The sequence below is a fragment of the Micropterus salmoides genome, unplaced genomic scaffold, assembly GCF_014851395.1.
Source record: "Micropterus salmoides isolate LMB-PRFRI ecotype aquatic unplaced genomic scaffold, ASM1485139v1 Ms_hic_scaffold_654, whole genome shotgun sequence".
Lineage (NCBI taxonomy): Eukaryota > Metazoa > Chordata > Actinopteri > Centrarchiformes > Centrarchidae > Micropterus > Micropterus salmoides.
The window spans coordinates 1-17,011 of NW_024044409.1; the positions used below are offsets into that span (position 1 = coordinate 1).

Genomic DNA, 17,011 nt, shown 5'->3' on the forward strand with positions numbered 1-17,011 from the left:
ATAAAAAATTAGGGCAATATAATCAACTTACATCTAATACAAAAACAAATCAGTCTAGGAGTGAGTGGCGCGATATGTGAATTGCTTTCAAAGGACACGGCTTTTGAGCATCATGGAACCGAGATTGGAAAACAGTACACGTGATGTTTTGAACTATCAACAAACACGTCTCTGTGGCGCAATTGGCCAGCGCGCTCGGCTGTTAAACCGAGAGGATGGTGGTTCAAGCCCACCCAGGACGATTCCTCTTTAGCCCTTGGTTCACGCTCTTTGAACTTTCGTCCACTGCGAAGTACCTCTTGTCAAACAGGACTAGTGCCACGTTGTCCCTTGATCTCGCCTAGCTCATCCCTTTGTCCTCTTGTGACTCCAGAGGCCTTAACGGTGTTGGCTTTTCCGCTACCACATGCCATCCTAGAGTGAACAGCAAGTCTGTTTTTCTTTGCTTTTACTGAAAAAGGAATGAAAGACGTTAACGAGCCCATTTGATTTCATTGAGACATTCACGGGAAAGTCTGTCAAATAACAAACCGAATGGCGCTGTGGCTAGTTGGTCAAAGTGCCTGTCTAGTAAACAGCAGATCCTGGGTTCAATCCCAGCGGTGCCTGAGTGGCATTTTTCATAACGATGGCCACTTCCCAAAGACAAAACAGAATAACCTCATGTGCGTTCTATGCAGCTTCAAGAAAAACGCAAGTGAACAAGAAGAGCGTGGCAATCCGATACTGATTACAAAACTAGACGACCTGAAACAGGTAGCGTAGCTCCTGCGGCGGGTGCTGTGGCTTAGTTGGTGAAAGCGCCTGTCTTGTAAACAGGAGATCCTGGGTTCAAATCCCAGCAGTGCCTTTACAACTTAATGTGTCCACGGGAGCCTCTACCTATTCAAATCTGAAAACAAGAAATTGCTCCCTTAACACACTTAAACACCCTCTGACTGAATCAGCTGTTTCTAAAATCTGTCCTTTGATGTACTGGTCCTTACTGACTTCTGTCCTGGTGATCCCCCAGAGGCTGCTCTACATTTTCTAAAGCATGGAAGACAGACAAGTGCTACTGTTGGGCCTGCGTGAAAGTTGAACACCTTTGCTGAAAAACAGCAACGAGCAGTGCAGTGGGTTTGAAACTATTCACAACACAGGAGAGACACAACCTTACACTGCTGCTTCTGCATCTTGGAATATAGACTGGTTTTAATGGGCTATTGCTGTCGAGACCTATTTTACCCAACAATAATTGGTAGAAAATGCTGGCCTTGGTATCCAGAAACCAACTGGTTCCTATTATAGCAGCTTCACCAAGGAATGAATATCCTCTGGGAGAGCACAGCAGTGCAAAAAGAAACGTGTTTGATCAGAAAACAACCTGTGCTTGCTCTTGGTGGGAATTGTTGGGCTTCTGTAAATAACATCATAGAGTATGGTCTAGACCGATTCTCTGGTGAGGACGGGTTGATTCTGCAAGATTGCAGGTCACCATCCCAGAAATTTCAATTTCATTTTAATGTTGGCAGATACAGAGTTCAGTACATGCGTGGTGACCAGAAACAGGAAATACTGGCTGTTTGAGAAGAAACAAGAACATCACAGACCTGGGTCACTATTCTTTCACAATATGGGCTGATCACCTAACCTTCGCAATTTGAGACAGTTTTCTCATACTTTTGAGATACTTTTCTTGTATTTTTTTGATACTTTTCTTATATTTTTTAGATTCATTTCTTGTATTTTTTAGATACTTTTCTTGTACTTTTTAGATACTTTTCTTGTATTTTTTAGATACTTTTCTTGTATTTTTTTAGATTCATTTCTTGTATTTTTAGATACTTTTCTCGTACTTTTTAGATACTTTTCTCGTACTTTTTAGATACTTTTCTTGTATTTTTGAGATACTTTTCTTTTACTTTTAGATACTTTTTTCGTACTTTTTAGATACTTTTCTTGTATTTTTTTGATACTTTTTAGGTTGAAGTTTTCTCTGCACCAGTCAGACTCACAGGTAAACCAGTAATGAACACAGCAGTGTGTATCTTTACTTTCAACACGGTGTGGGCTCCCGTCTTGGTACATCACACGCCACAGCAGATCTTTGGTTTAGTGAGAAATTTTATTTGGTATCTGTGAGTAACTACACAGTGTTCTCATACATGTCATCTGCAGTTCATCAAACTCTTATAATTATAAAAATTAGGGCAATATAATCAACTTACATCTAATACAAAAACAAATCAGTCTAGGAGTGAGTGGCGCGATATGTGAATTGCTTTCAAAGGACACGGCTTTTGAGCATCATGGAACCGAGATTGGAAAACGAGTACACGTGATGTTTTGAACGATCAACAATCACGTCTCTGTGGCGCAAGTGGCCAGTGCGCTCGGCTGTTAACCGAGAGGATGGTGGTTTAAGCCCACCCAGGGACGATTCCTCTATAGCCCTTGGAAGTTCATGCTCTTTGAACGTTTCGTCCACTGCGAAGTACCTCTTGTCAAACAGGACTAGTGCCACGTTGTCCCTTGATCTCGCCTAGCTCATCCCTTTGTCCTCTTGTGACTCCAGAGGCCTTAACGGTGTTGGCTTTTCCGCTACCACATGCCATCCTAGAAGTGAATAGCAAGTCTGTTTTTCTTTGCTTTTACTGAAAAAGGAATGAAAGACGTTAACGAGCCCATTTGATTTTATTGAAACATTCACGGGAAAGTCTGTCAAGTAACCCAAACGCATGGCGCCGTGGCTTAGTTGGTCAAAGTGCCTGTCTAGTAAACAGGAGATCCTGGGTTCAAATCCCAGCGGTGCCTGAGTGGCATTTTTAATAACGATGTGCCACTTCCCAAAGACAAAAACGAGAATAACCTCATGTGCGTTCTATGCAGCTTCAAGAAAAACGCAAGTGAACAAGTAGAGCGCGGCAATCCGAATACTTGATTACAAAACTAGACGACCTGAAACAGGTAGCGTAGTTGCCTGCGGCGGGTGCTGTGGCTTAGTTGGTGAAAGCGCCTGTCTTGTAAACAGGAGATCCTGGGTTCAAATCCCAGCAGTGCCTTTACAACTTAATGTGTCCACGGGAGCCTCTACCTATTCAAATCTGAAAACAAGAAATTGCTCCCTTAACACACTTAAACACCCTCTGACTGAATCAGCTGTTTCTAAAATCTGTCCTTTGATGTACTGGTCCTTACTGACTTCTGTCCTGGTGATCCCACCAGAGGCTGCTCTACATTTTCTAAAGCATGGAAGACAGACAAGTGCTACTGTTGGGCCTGCGTGAAAGTTGAACACCTTTGCTGAAAAACAGCAACGAGCAGTGCAGTGGGTTTGAAACTATTCACAACACAGGAGAGACACAACCTTACACTGCTGCTTCTGCATCTTGGAATATAGACTGGTTTTAATGGGCTATTGCTGTCGAGACCTATTTTACCCAACAATAATTGGTAGAAAATGCTGGCCTTGGTATCCAGAAACCAACTGGTTCCTATTATAGCAGCTTCACCAAGGAATGAATATCCTCTGGGAGAGCACAGCAGTGCAAAAAGAAACGTGTTTGATCAGAAAACAACCTGTGCTTGCTCTTGGTGGGAATTGTTGGGCTTCTGTAAATAACATCATAGAGTATGGTCTAGACCGATTCTCTGGTGAGGACGGGTTGATTCTGCAAGACTGCAGGTCACCATCCCAGAAATTTCAATTTCATTTTAATGTTGGCAGATACAGAGTTCAGTACATGCGTGGTGACCAGAAACAGGAAATACTGGCTGTTTGAGAAGAAACAAGAACATCACAGACCTGGGTCACTATTCTTTCACAATATGGGCTGATCACCTAACCTTCGCAATTTGAGACAGTTTTCTCATACTTTTGAGATACTTTTCTTGTATTTTTTGATACTTTTCTTGTATTTTTAGATTCATTTCTTGTATTTTTAGATACTTTTCTTGTACTTTTTAGATACTTTTCTTGTATTTTTTGATACTTTTTAGGTTGAAGTTTTCTCTGCACCAGTCAGACTCACAGGTAAACTAGTAATGAACACAGCAGTGTGTATCTTTACTTTCAACACGGTGTGGGCTCCCTGTCTTAGTACATCACACGCCACAGCAGATCTTTGGTTTAGTGAGAAATTTTATTTGGTATCTGTGAGTAACTACACAGTGTTCTCATACATGTCATCTGCAGTTCATCAAACTCTTATAATTATAAAAAATTAGGGCAATATAATCAACTTACATCTAATACAAAAACAAATCAGTCTAGGAGTGAGTGGCGCGATATGTGAATTGCTTTCAAAGGACACGGCTTTTGAGCATCATGGAACCGAGATTGGAAAACGAGTACACGTGATGTTTTGAACTATCAACAAACACGTCTCTGTGGCGCAATTGGCCAGCGCGCTCGGCTGTTAACCGAGAGGATGGTGGTTCAAGCCCACCCAGGGACGATTCCTCTTTAGCCCTTGGAAGTTCACGCTCTTTGAACGTTTCGTCCACTGCGAAGTACCTCTTGTCAAACAGGACTAGTGCCACGTTGTCCCTTGATCTCGCCTAGCTCATCCCTTTGTCCTCTTGTGACTCCAGAGGCCTTAACGGTGTTGGCTTTTCCGCTACCACATGCCATCCTAGAAGTGAATAGCAAGTCTGTTTTTCTTTGCTTTTACTGAAAAAGGAATGAAAGACGTTAACGAGCCCATTTGATTTCATTGAAACATTCACGGGAAAGTCTGTCAATAACCAAACGCATGGCGCCGTGGCTTAGTTGGTCAAAGTGCCTGTCTAGTAAACAGGAGATCCTGGGTTCAAATCCCAGCGGTGCCTGAGTGGCATTTTTCATAACGATGTGCCACTTCCCAAGACAAAAACGAGAATAACCTCATGTGCGTTCTATGCAGCTTCAAGAAAAACGCAAGTGAACAAGTAGAGCGCGGCAATCCGAATACTTGATTACAAAACTAGACGACCTGAAACAGGTAGCGTAGTTGCCTGCGGCGGGTGCTGTGGCTTAGTTGGTGAAAGCGCCTGTCTTGTAAACAGGAGATCCTGGGTTCAAATCCCAGCAGTGCCTTTACAACTTAATGTGTCCACGGGAGCCTCTACCTATTCAAATCTGAAAACAAGAAATTGCTCCCTTAACACACTTAAACACCCTCTGACTGAATCAGCTGTTTCTAAAATCTGTCCTTTGATGTACTGGTCCTTACTGACTTCTGTCCTGGTGATCCCACCAGAGGCTGCTCTACATTTTCTAAAGCATGGAAGACAGACAAGTGCTACTGTTGGGCCTGCGTGAAAGTTGAACACCTTTGCTGAAAAACAGCAACGAGCAGTGCAGTGGGTTTGAAACTATTCACAACACAGGAGAGACACAACCTTACACTGCTGCTTCTGCATCTTGGAATATAGACTGGTTTTAATGGGCTATTGCTGTCGAGACCTATTTTACCCAACAATAATTGGTAGAAAATGCTGGCCTTGGTATCCAGAAACCAACTGGTTCCTATTATAGCAGCTTCACCAAGGAATGAATATCCTCTGGGAGAGCACAGCAGTGCAAAAAGAAACGTGTTTGATCAGAAAACAACCTGTGCTTGCTCTTGGTGGGAATTGTTGGGCTTCTGTAAATAACATCATAGAGTATGGTCTAGACCGATTCTCTGGTGAGGACGGGTTGATTCTGCAAGATGCAGGTCACCATCCCAGAAATTTCAATTTCATTTTAATGTTGGCAGATACAGAGTTCAGTACATGCGTGGTGACCAGAAACAGGAAATACTGGCTGTTTGAGAAGAAACAAGAACATCACAGACCTGGGTCACTATTCTTTCACAATATGGGCTGATCACCTAACCTTCGCAATTTGAGACAGTTTTCTCATACTTTTGAGATACTTTTCTTGTATTTTTTGATACTTTTCTTGTATTTTTTAGATTCTTTTCTCGTACTTTTTAGGTACTTTTTGTATTTTTTAGATACTTTTCTTGATACTTTTTGTATTTTAGATCTTTTCTTACTTTTCTTTTTTGTACTTGATACTTTTCTTGTATTTTTTTGATACTTTTTAGGTTGAAGTTTTCTCTGCACCAGTCAGACTCACAGGTAAACTAGTAATGAACACAGCAGTGTGTATCTTTACTTTCAACACGGTGTGGGCTCCCTGTCTTGTACATCACACGCCACAGCAGATCTTTGGTTTAGTGAGAAATTTTATTTGGTATCTGTGAGTAACTACACAGTGTTCTCATACATGTCATCTGCAGTTCATCAAACTCTTATAATTATAAAAAATTAGGGCAATATAATCAACTTACATCTAATACAAAAACAAATCAGTCTAGGAGTGAGTGGCGCGATATGTGAATTGCTTTCAAAGGACACGGCTTTTGAGCATCATGGAACCGAGATTGGAAAACGAGTACACGTGATGTTTTGAACTATCAACAAACACGTCTCTGTGGCGCAATTGGCCAGCGCGCTCGGCTGTTAACCGAGAGGATGGTGGTTCAAGCCCACCCAGGGACGATTCCTCTTTAGCCCTTGGAAGTTCACGCTCTTTGAACGTTTCGTCCACTGCGAAGTACCTCTTGTCAAACAGGACTAGTGCCACGTTGTCCCTTGATCTCGCCTAGCTCATCCCTTTGTCCTCTTGTGACTCCAGAGGCCTTAACGGTGTTGGCTTTTCCGCTACCACATGCCATCCTAGAAGTGAATAGCAAGTCTGTTTTTCTTTGCTTTTACTGAAAAAGGAATGAAAGACGTTAACGAGCCCATTTGATTTCATTGAAACATTCACGGGAAAGTCTGTCAAATAACCAAAGCGCATGGCGCCGTGGCTTAGTTGGTCAAAGTGCCTGTCTAGTAAACAGGAGATCCTGGGTTCAAATCCCAGCGGTGCCTGAGTGGCATTTTTAATAACGATGTGCCACTTCCCAAAGACAAAAACGAGAATAACCTCATGTGCGTTCTATGCAGCTTCAAGAAAAACGCAAGTGAACAAGTAGAGCGCGGCAATCCGAATACTTGATTACAAAACTAGACGACCTGAAACAGGTAGCGTAGTTGCCTGCGGCGGGTGCTGTGGCTTAGTTGGTGAAAGCGCCTGTCTTGTAAACAGGAGATCCTGGGTTCAAATCCCAGCAGTGCCTTTACAACTTAATGTGTCCACGGGAGCCTCTACCTATTCAAATCTGAAAACAAGAAATTGCTCCCTTAACACACTTAAACACCCTCTGACTGAATCAGCTGTTTCTAAAATCTGTCCTTTGATGTACTGGTCCTTACTGACTTCTGTCCTGGTGATCCCACCAGAGGCTGCTCTACATTTTCTAAAGCATGGAAGACAGACAAGTGCTACTGTTGGGCCTGCGTGAAAGTTGAACACCTTTGCTGAAAAACAGCAACGAGCAGTGCAGTGGGTTTGAAACTATTCACAACACAGGAGAGACACAACCTTACACTGCTGCTTCTGCATCTTGGAATATAGACTGGTTTTAATGGGCTATTGCTGTCGAGACCTATTTTACCCAACAATAATTGGTAGAAAATGCTGGCCTTGGTATCCAGAAACCAACTGGTTCCTATTATAGCAGCTTCACCAAGGAATGAATATCCTCTGGGAGAGCACAGCAGTGCAAAAAGAAACGTGTTTGATCAGAAAACAACCTGTGCTTGCTCTTGGTGGGAATTGTTGGGCTTCTGTAAATAACATCATAGAGTATGGTCTAGACCGATTCTCTGGTGAGGACGGGTTGATTCTGCAAGATTGCAGGTCACCATCCCAGAAATTTCAATTTCATTTTAATGTTGGCAGATACAGAGTTCAGTACATGCGTGGTGACCAGAAACAGGAAATACTGGCTGTTTGAGAAGAAACAAGAACATCACAGACCTGGGTCACTATTCTTTCACAATATGGGCTGATCACCTAACCTTCGCAATTTGAGACAGTTTTCTCATACTTTTGAGATACTTTTCTTGTATTTTTTGATACTTTTCTTGTATTTTTTAGATTCATTTCTTGTATTTTTAGATACTTTTCTTGTACTTTTTAGATACTTTTCTTGTATTTTTTTGATACTTTTTAGGTTGAAGTTTTCTCTGCACCAGTCAGACTCACAGGTAAACTAGTAATGAACACAGCAGTGTGTATCTTTACTTTCAACACGGTGTGGGCTCCCTGTCTTGGTACATCACACGCCACAGCAGATCTTTGGTTTAGTGAGAAATTTTATTTGGTATCTGTGAGTAACTACACAGTGTTCTCATACATGTCATCTGCAGTTCATCAAACTCTTATAATTATAAAAAATTAGGGCAATATAATCAACTTACATCTAATACAAAAACAAATCAGTCTAGGAGTGAGTGGCGCGATATGTGAATTGCTTTCAAAGGACACGGCTTTTGAGCATCATGGAACCGAGATTGGAAAACGAGTACACGTGATGTTTTGAACTATCAACAAACACGTCTCTGTGGCGCAATTGGCCAGCGCGCTCGGCTGTTAACCGAGAGGATGGTGGTTCAAGCCCACCCAGGGACGATTCCTCTTTAGCCCTTGGAAGTTCACGCTCTTTGAACGTTTCGTCCACTGCGAAGTACCTCTTGTCAAACAGGACTAGTGCCACGTTGTCCCTTGATCTCGCCTAGCTCATCCCTTTGTCCTCTTGTGACTCCAGAGGCCTTAACGGTGTTGGCTTTTCCGCTACCACATGCCATCCTAGAAGTGAATAGCAAGTCTGTTTTTCTTTGCTTTTACTGAAAAAGGAATGAAAGACGTTAACGAGCCCATTTGATTTCATTGAAACATTCACGGGAAAGTCTGTCAAATAACCAAAGCGCATGGCGCCGTGGCTTAGTTGGTCAAAGTGCCTGTCTAGTAAACAGGAGATCCTGGGTTCAAATCCCAGCGGTGCCTGAGTGGCATTTTTAATAACGATGTGCCACTTCCCAAAGACAAAAACGAGAATAACCTCATGTGCGTTCTATGCAGCTTCAAGAAAAACGCAAGTGAACAAGAAGAGCGCGGCAATCCGAATACTTGATTACAAAACTAGACGACCTGAAACAGGTAGCGTAGTTGCCTGCGGCGGGTGCTGTGGCTTAGTTGGTGAAAGCGCCTGTCTTGTAAACAGGAGGATCCAGGGTTCAAATCCCAGCAGTGCCTTTACAACTTAATGTGTCCACGGGAGCCTCTACCTATTCAAATCTGAAAACAAGAAATTGCTCCCTTAACACACTTAAACACCCTCTGACTGAATCAGCTGTTTCTAAAATCTGTCCTTTGATGTACTGGTCCTTACTGACTTCTGTCCTGGTGATCCCACCAGAGGCTGCTCTACATTTTCTAAAGCATGGAAGACAGACAAGTGCTACTGTTGGGCCTGCGTGAAAGTTGAACACCTTTGCTGAAAAACAGCAACGAGCAGTGCAGTGGGTTTGAAACTATTCACAACACAGGAGAGACACAACCTTACACTGCTGCTTCTGCATCTTGGAATATAGACTGGTTTTAATGGGCTATTGCTGTCGAGACCTATTTTACCCAACAATAATTGGTAGAAAATGCTGGCCTTGGTATCCAGAAACCAACTGGTTCCTATTATAGCAGCTTCACCAAGGAATGAATATCCTCTGGGAGAGCACAGCAGTGCAAAAAGAAACGTGTTTGATCAGAAAACAACCTGTGCTTGCTCTTGGTGGGAATTGTTGGGCTTCTGTAAATAACATCATAGAGTATGGTCTAGACCGATTCTCTGGTGAGGACGGGTTGATTCTGCAAGACTGCAGGTCACCATCCCAGAAATTTCAATTTCATTTTAATGTTGGCAGATACAGAGTTCAGTACATGCGTGGTGACCAGAAACAGGAAATACTGGCTGTTTGAGAAGAAACAAGAACATCACAGACCTGGGTCACTATTCTTTCACAATATGGGCTGATCACCTAACCTTCGCAATTTGAGACAGTTTTCTCATACTTTTCTTGTATTTTTTTGATACTTTTTAGGTTGAAGTTTTCTCTGCACCAGTCAGACTCACAGGTAAACCAGTAATGAACACAGCAGTGTGTATCTTTACTTTCAACACGGTGTGGGCTCCCCGTCTTGGTACATCACACGCCACAGCAGATCTTTGGTTTAGTGAGAAATTTTATTTGGTATCTGTGAGTAACTACACAGTGTTCTCATACATGTCATCTGCAGTTCATCAAACTCTTATAATTATAAAAAATTAGGGCAATATAATCAACTTACATCTAATACAAAAACAAATCAGTCTAGGAGTGAGTGGCGCGATATGTGAATTGCTTTCAAAGGACACGGCTTTTGAGCATCATGGAACCGAGATTGGAAAACGAGTACACGTGATGTTTAGAACGATCAACAATCACGTCTCTGTGGCGCAAGTGGCCAGTGCGCTCGGCTGTTAACCGAGAGGATGGTGGTTTAAGCCCACCCAGGGACGATTCCTCTATAGCCCTTGGAAGTTCATGCTCTTTGAACGTTTCGTCCACTGCGAAGTACCTCTTGTCAAACAGGACTAGTGCCACGTTGTCCCTTGATCTCGCCTAGCTCATCCCTTTGTCCTCTTGTGACTCCAGAGGCCTTAACGGTGTTGGCTTTTCCGCTACCACATGCCATCCTAGAAGTGAATAGCAAGTCTGTTTTTCTTTGCTTTTACTGAAAAAGGAATGAAAGACGTTAACGAGCCCATTTGATTTTATTGAAACATTCACGGGAAAGTCTGTCAAGTAACCCAAACGCATGGCGCCGTGGCTTAGTTGGTCAAAGTGCCTGTCTAGTAAACAGGAGATCCTGGGTTCAAATCCCAGCGGTGCCTGACTGGCATTTTTCATAACGATGTGCCACTTCCCAAAGACAAAAACGAGAATAACCTCATGTGCGTTCTATGCAGCTTCAAGAAAAACGCAAGTGAACAAGAAGAGCGTGGCAATCCGAATACTTGATTACAAAACTAGACGACCTGAAACAGGTAGCGTAGTTGCCTGTGGCGGGTGCTGTGGCTTAGTTGGTGAAAGCGCCTGTCTTGTAAACAGGAGGATCCTGGGTTCAAATCCCAGCAGTGCCTTTACAACTTAATGTGTCCACGGGAGCCTCTACCTATTCAAATCTGAAAACAAGAAATTGCTCCCTTAACACACTTAAACACCCTCTGACTGAATCAGCTGTTTCTAAAATCTGTCCTTTGATGTACTGGTCCTTACTGACTTCTGTCCTGGTGATCCCACCAGAGGCTGCTCTACATTTTCTAAAGCATGGAAGACAGACAAGTGCTACTGTTGGGCCTGCGTGAAAGTTGAACACCTTTGCTGAAAAACAGCAACGAGCAGTGCAGTGGGTTTGAAACTATTCACAACACAGGAGAGACACAACCTTACACTGCTGCTTCTGCATCTTGGAATATAGACTGGTTTTAATGGGCTATTGCTGTCGAGACCTATTTTACCCAACAATAATTGGTAGAAAATGCTGGCCTTGGTATCCAGAAACCAACTGGTTCCTATTATAGCAGCTTCACCAAAGAATGAATATCCTCTGGGAGAGCACAGCAGTGCAAAAAGAAACGTGTTTGATCAGAAAACAACCTGTGCTTGCTCTTGGTGGGAATTGTTGGGCTTCTGTAAATAACATCATAGAGTATGGTCTAGACCGATTCTCTGGTGAGGACGGGTTGATTCTGCAAGACTGCAGGTCACCATCCCAGAAATTTCAATTTCATTTTAATGTTGGCAGATACAGAGTTCAGTACATGCGTGGTGACCAGAAACAGGAAATACTGGCTGTTTGAGAAGAAACAAGAACATCACAGACCTGGGTCACTATTCTTTCACAATATGGGCTGATCACCTAACCTTCGCAATTTGAGACAGTTTTCTCATACTTTTGAGATACTTTTCTTGTATTTTTTTGATACTTTTCTTGTATTTTTTAGATACTTTTCTCGTACTTTTTAGGTACTTTTATTGTATTTTTTAGATACTTTTCTTGTATTTTTTAGATACTTTTCTTGTATTTTTTAGATTCATTTCTTGTATTTTTTAGAAAGTTTTCTTGTACTTTTTAGATACTTTTCTCGTACTTTTTAGATACTTTTCTTGTACTTTTGAGATACTTTTCTTTTACTTTTTAGATACTTTTCTTGTATCTTTTAGATACTTTTCTCGTACTTTTTAGATACTTTTCTTGTACTTTTGAGATACTTTTCTTTTACTTTTTAGATACTTTTCTTGTATCTTTTTGATACTTTTGTCGTACTTTTTAGATACTTTTCTTGTATCTTTTAGATACTTTTCTCGTACTTTTTAGATACTTTTCTTGTATTTTTTTAGATTCATTTCTTGTATTTTTTAGATACTTTTCTCGTACTATTTAGATACTTTTCTCGTACTTTTTAGATACTTTTCTTGTACTTTTGAGATACTTTTTTTTTACTTTTTAGATACTTTTCTTGTATTTTTTTGATACTTTTTAGGTTGAAGTTTTCTCTGCACCAGTCAGACTCACAGGTAAACCAGTAATGAACGCAGCAGCGTGTATCTTTACTTTCAACACGGTGTGGGCTCCCCGTCTTGGTACATCACACGCTACAGCAGATCTTTGGTTTAGTGAGAAATTTTATTTGGTATCTGTGAGTAACTACACAGTGTTCTCATACATGTCATCTGCAGTTCATCAAACTCTTATAATTATAAAAATTAGGGCAATATAATCAACTTACATCTAATACAAAAACAAATCAGTCTAGGAGTGAGTGGCGCGATATGTGAATTGCTTTCAAAGGACACGGCTTTTGAGCATCATGGAACCGAGATTGGAAAACGAGTACACGTGATATTTTGAACTATCAGCAAACACGTCTCTGTGGCGCAATTGGCCAGCGCGCTCGGCTGTTAACCGAGAGGATGGTGGTTCAAGCCCACCCAGGGACGATTTCTCTTTAGGCCTCACGCTCTTTGAACGTTTCGTCCACTGCGAAGTACCTCTTGTCAAACAGGACTAGTGCCACGTTGTCCCTTGATCTCGCCTAGCTCATCCCTTTGTCCTCTTGTGACTCCAGAGGCCTTAACGGTGTTGGCTTTTCCGCTACCACATGCCATCCTAGAAGTGAACAGCAAGTCTGTTTTTCTTTGCTTTTACTGAAAAAGGAATGAAAGACGTTAACGAGCCCATTTGATTTCATTGAGACATTCACGGGAAAGTCTGTCAAATAACCAAACCGAATGGCGCTGTGGCTTAGTTGGTCAAAGTGCCTGTCTAGTAAACAGGAGATCCTGGGTTCAAATCCCAGCGGTGCCTGAGTGGCATTTTTAATAACGATGTGCCACTTCCCAAAGACAAAAACGAGAATAACCTCATGTGCGTTCTATGCAGCTTCAAGAAAAACGCAAGTGAACAAGAAGAGCGTGGCAATCCGAATACTTGATTACAAAACTAGACGACCTGAAACAGGTAGCGTAGTTGCCTGCGGCGGGAGCTGTGGCTTAGTTGGTGAAAGCGCCTGTCTTGTAAACAGGAGATCCTGGGTTCAAATCCCAGCAGTGCCTTTACAACTTAATGTGTCCACGGGAGCCTCTACCTATTCAAATCTGAAAACAAGAAATTGCTCCCTTAACACACTTAAACACCCTCTGACTGAATCAGCTGTTTCTAAAATCTGTCCTTTGATGTACTGGTCCTTACTGACTTCTGTCCTGGTGATCCCACCAGAGGCTGCTCTACATTTTCTAAAGCATGGAAGACAGACAAGTGCTACTGTTGGGCCTGCGTGAAAGTTGAACACCTTTGCTGAAAAACAGCAACGAGCAGTGCAGTGGGTTTGAAACTATTCACAACACAGGAGAGACACAACCTTACACTGCTGCTTCTGCATCTTGGAATATAGACTGGTTTTAATGGGCTATTGCTGTCGAGACCTATTTTACCCAACAATAATTGGTAGAAAATGCTGGCCTTGGTATCCAGAAACCAACTGGTTCCTATTATAGCAGCTTCACCAAAGAATGAATATCCTCTGGGAGAGCACAGCAGTGCAAAAAGAAACGTGTTTGATCAGAAAACAACCTGTGCTTGCTCTTGGTGGGAATTGTTGGGCTTCTGTAAATAACATCATAGAGTATGGTCTAGACCGATTCTCTGGTGAGGACGGGTTGATTCTGCAAGATTGCAGGTCACCATCCCAGAAATTTCAATTTCATTTTAATGTTGGCAGATACAGAGTTCAGTACATGCGTGGTGACCAGAAACAGGAAATACTGGCTGTTTGAGAAGAAACAAGAACATCACAGACCTGGGTCACTATTCTTTCACAATATGGGCTGATCACCTAACCTTCGCAATTTGAGACAGTTTTCTCATACTTTTCTTGTATTTTTTTGATACTTTTTAGGTTGAAGTTTTCTCTGCACCAGTCAGACTCACAGGTAAACCAGTAATGAACACAGCAGTGTGTATCTTTACTTTCAACACGGTGTGGGCTCCCCGTCTTGGTACATCACACGCCACAGCAGATCTTTGGTTTAGTGAGAAATTTTATTTGGTATCTGTGAGTAACTACACAGTGTTCTCATACATGTCATCTGCAGTTCATCAAACTCTTATAATTATAAAAAATTAGGGCAATATAATCAACTTACATCTAATACAAAAACAAATCAGTCTAGGAGTGAGTGGCGCGATATGTGAATTGCTTTCAAAGGACACGGCTTTTGAGCATCATGGAACCGAGATTGGAAAACGAGTACACGTGATGTTTAGAACGATCAACAATCACGTCTCTGTGGCGCAAGTGGCCAGTGCGCTCGGCTGTTAACCGAGAGGATGGTGGTTTAAGCCCACCCAGGGACGATTCCTCTATAGCCCTTGGAAGTTCATGCTCTTTGAACGTTTCGTCCACTGCGAAGTACCTCTTGTCAAACAGGACTAGTGCCACGTTGTCCCTTGATCTCGCCTAGCTCATCCCTTTGTCCTCTTGTGACTCCAGAGGCCTTAACGGTGTTGGCTTTTCCGCTACCACATGCCATCCTAGAAGTGAATAGCAAGTCTGTTTTTCTTTGCTTTTACTGAAAAAGGAATGAAAGACGTTAACGAGCCCATTTGATTTCATTGAAACATTCACGGGAAAGTCTGTCAAGTAACCCAAACGCATGGCGCCGTGGCTTAGTTGGTCAAAGTGCCTGTCTAGTAAACAGGAGATCCTGGGTTCAAATCCCAGCGGTGCCTGAGTGGCATTTTTAATAACGATGTGCCACTTCCCAAAGACAAAAACGAGAATAACCTCATGTGCGTTCTATGCAGCTTCAAGAAAAACGCAAGTCAACAAGAAGAGCGTGGCAATCCGAATACTTGATTACAAAACTAGACGACCTGAAACAGGTAGCGTAGTTGCCTGTGGCGGGTGCTGTGGCTTAGTTGGTGAAAGCGCCTGTCTTGTAAACAGGAGGATCCTGGGTTCAAATCCCAGCAGTGCCTTTACAACTTAATGTGTCCACGGGAGCCTCTACCTCTTCAAATCTGAAAACAAGAAATTGCTCCCTTAACACACTTAAACACCCTCTGACTGAATCAGCTGTTTCTAAAATCTGTCCTTTGATGTACTGGTCCTTACTGACTTCTGTCCTGGTGATCCCACCAGAGGCTGCTCTACATTTTCTAAAGCATGGAAGACAGACAAGTGCTACTGTTGGGCCTGCGTGAAAGTTGAACACCTTTGCTGAAAAACAGCAACGAGCAGTGCAGTGGGTTTGAAACTATTCACAACACAGGAGAGACACAACCTTACACTGCTGCTTCTGCATCTTGGAATATAGACTGGTTTTAATGGGCTATTGCTGTCGAGACCTATTTTACCCAACAATAATTGGTAGAAAATGCTGGCCTTGGTATCCAGAAACCAACTGGTTCCTATTATAGCAGCTTCACCAAAGAATGAATATCCTCTGGGAGAGCACAGCAGTGCAAAAAGAAACGTGTTTGATCAGAAAACAACCTGTGCTTGCTCTTGGTGGGAATTGTTGGGCTTCTGTAAATAACATCATAGAGTATGGTCTAGACCGATTCTCTGGTGAGGACGGGTTGATTCTGCAAGACTGCAGGTCACCATCCCAGAAATTTCAATTTCATTTTAATGTTGGCAGATACAGAGTTCAGTACATGCGTGGTGACCAGAAACAGGAAATACTGGCTGTTTGAGAAGAAACAAGAACATCACAGACCTGGGTCACTATTCTTTCACAATATGGGCTGATCACCTAACCTTCGCAATTTGAGACAGTTTTCTCATACTTTTGAGATACTTTTCTTGTATTTTTTTGATACTTTTCTTGTATTTTTTAGATTCTTTTCTCGTACTTTTTAGGTACTTTTCTTGTATTTTTTAGATACTTTTCTTGTATTTTTTAGATACTTTTCTTGTATTTTTTTAGATTCATTTCTTGTATTTTTTAGAAAGTTTTCTTGTACTTTTTAGATACTTTTCTCGTACTTTTTAGATACTTTTCTTGTACTTTTGAGATACTTTTCTTTTACTTTTTAGATACTTTTCTTGTATCTTTTAGATACTTTTCTCGTACTTTTTAGATACTTTTCTTGTACTTTTGAGATACTTTTCTTTTACTTTTTAGATACTTTTCTTGTATCTTTTTGATACTTTTGTCGTACTTTTTAGATACTTTTCTTGTATCTTTTAGATACTTTTCTCGTACTTTTTAGATACTTTTCTTGTATTTTTTTAGATTCATTTCTTGTATTTTTTAGATACTTTTCTCGTACTATTTAGATACTTTTCTCGTACTTTTTAGATACTTTTCTTGTACTTTTGAGATACTTTTTTTTAACTTTTTAGATACTTTTCTTGTATTTTTTGATACTTTTTAGGTTGAAGTTTTCTCTGCACCAGTCAGACTCACAGGTAAACCAGTAATGAACGCAGCAGCGTGTATCTTTACTTTCAACACGGTGTGGGCTCCCCGTCTTGGTACATCACACGCTACAGCAGATCTT

General features: G+C 41.7%; 19 non-coding genes across 19 annotated transcripts; all 19 read left to right on the top strand.

The window, feature by feature from the left end:
- Positions 1 to 776: 776 nt before the first annotated feature.
- Positions 777 to 850, top strand: trnat-ugu. Its single transcript has one exon. It is a non-coding gene; the product is annotated as a tRNA-Thr (tRNA).
- Positions 851 to 2,722: 1,872 nt separating this feature from the next.
- trnat-agu lies at positions 2,723 to 2,796 on the top strand. The gene has a single exon. It is a non-coding gene; the product is annotated as a tRNA-Thr (tRNA).
- A 174-nt stretch (positions 2,797 to 2,970) lies between these two features.
- Positions 2,971 to 3,044, top strand: trnat-ugu. Its single transcript has one exon. It is a non-coding gene; the product is annotated as a tRNA-Thr (tRNA).
- Positions 3,045 to 4,365: 1,321 nt separating this feature from the next.
- trnan-guu lies at positions 4,366 to 4,439 on the top strand. Its single transcript has one exon. It is a non-coding gene; the product is annotated as a tRNA-Asn (tRNA).
- Positions 4,440 to 4,738: 299 nt separating this feature from the next.
- trnat-agu lies at positions 4,739 to 4,812 on the top strand. The gene has a single exon. It is a non-coding gene; the product is annotated as a tRNA-Thr (tRNA).
- A 173-nt stretch (positions 4,813 to 4,985) lies between these two features.
- On the top strand, positions 4,986 to 5,059 carry trnat-ugu. Its single transcript has one exon. It is a non-coding gene; the product is annotated as a tRNA-Thr (tRNA).
- Positions 5,060 to 6,439: 1,380 nt separating this feature from the next.
- trnan-guu lies at positions 6,440 to 6,513 on the top strand. Its single transcript has one exon. It is a non-coding gene; the product is annotated as a tRNA-Asn (tRNA).
- A 301-nt stretch (positions 6,514 to 6,814) lies between these two features.
- On the top strand, positions 6,815 to 6,888 carry trnat-agu. The gene has a single exon. It is a non-coding gene; the product is annotated as a tRNA-Thr (tRNA).
- Positions 6,889 to 7,062: 174 nt separating this feature from the next.
- trnat-ugu lies at positions 7,063 to 7,136 on the top strand. Its single transcript has one exon. It is a non-coding gene; the product is annotated as a tRNA-Thr (tRNA).
- Positions 7,137 to 8,459: 1,323 nt separating this feature from the next.
- On the top strand, positions 8,460 to 8,533 carry trnan-guu. Its single transcript has one exon. It is a non-coding gene; the product is annotated as a tRNA-Asn (tRNA).
- Positions 8,534 to 8,834: 301 nt separating this feature from the next.
- On the top strand, positions 8,835 to 8,908 carry trnat-agu. Its single transcript has one exon. It is a non-coding gene; the product is annotated as a tRNA-Thr (tRNA).
- Positions 8,909 to 9,082: 174 nt separating this feature from the next.
- trnat-ugu lies at positions 9,083 to 9,157 on the top strand. Its single transcript has one exon. It is a non-coding gene; the product is annotated as a tRNA-Thr (tRNA).
- A 1,601-nt stretch (positions 9,158 to 10,758) lies between these two features.
- Positions 10,759 to 10,832, top strand: trnat-agu. Its single transcript has one exon. It is a non-coding gene; the product is annotated as a tRNA-Thr (tRNA).
- A 174-nt stretch (positions 10,833 to 11,006) lies between these two features.
- On the top strand, positions 11,007 to 11,081 carry trnat-ugu. Its single transcript has one exon. It is a non-coding gene; the product is annotated as a tRNA-Thr (tRNA).
- A 1,787-nt stretch (positions 11,082 to 12,868) lies between these two features.
- On the top strand, positions 12,869 to 12,942 carry trnan-guu. Its single transcript has one exon. It is a non-coding gene; the product is annotated as a tRNA-Asn (tRNA).
- A 293-nt stretch (positions 12,943 to 13,235) lies between these two features.
- Positions 13,236 to 13,309, top strand: trnat-agu. Its single transcript has one exon. It is a non-coding gene; the product is annotated as a tRNA-Thr (tRNA).
- A 174-nt stretch (positions 13,310 to 13,483) lies between these two features.
- Positions 13,484 to 13,557, top strand: trnat-ugu. Its single transcript has one exon. It is a non-coding gene; the product is annotated as a tRNA-Thr (tRNA).
- Positions 13,558 to 15,158: 1,601 nt separating this feature from the next.
- trnat-agu lies at positions 15,159 to 15,232 on the top strand. Its single transcript has one exon. It is a non-coding gene; the product is annotated as a tRNA-Thr (tRNA).
- A 174-nt stretch (positions 15,233 to 15,406) lies between these two features.
- trnat-ugu lies at positions 15,407 to 15,481 on the top strand. The gene has a single exon. It is a non-coding gene; the product is annotated as a tRNA-Thr (tRNA).
- Positions 15,482 to 17,011: the final 1,530 nt, after the last annotated feature.